The following is a 275-nucleotide window of genomic DNA, read 5'->3' as shown; positions in this document are numbered from 1 at the left end:
TTATTGGATTCGTAAAGTCGACATCCGCGTAGACTTATTGGATACGTAACGTCTGCATCCTTGATTACCGCTCCGTCGGCTTGTTGGATTCGTAAAGCCGACATCCACGTAGACTTATTAAATCCGTACCGGCTACCGCTCCGTCGACTCGTTGGATTCGTAGAATCGACACTCGCGGAGACGTGTCGGATTCGTAAAGCCTACATCCTCGCGTACCAATTCGTCATCTTACTCGATTCGTAAGGTCGATCCCGCGAAGCCGCACCGCCGCCCCG

This window comes from Odontomachus brunneus, unplaced genomic scaffold (genome assembly GCF_010583005.1).
Source record: "Odontomachus brunneus isolate Ranch 3 - 2012 unplaced genomic scaffold, Obru_v1 Obru_scaffold_460, whole genome shotgun sequence".
NCBI lineage: Eukaryota > Metazoa > Arthropoda > Insecta > Hymenoptera > Formicidae > Odontomachus > Odontomachus brunneus.
The sequence above is the reverse complement of the archived record's forward strand: the minus strand, read 5'-3'. Positions refer to the sequence as shown.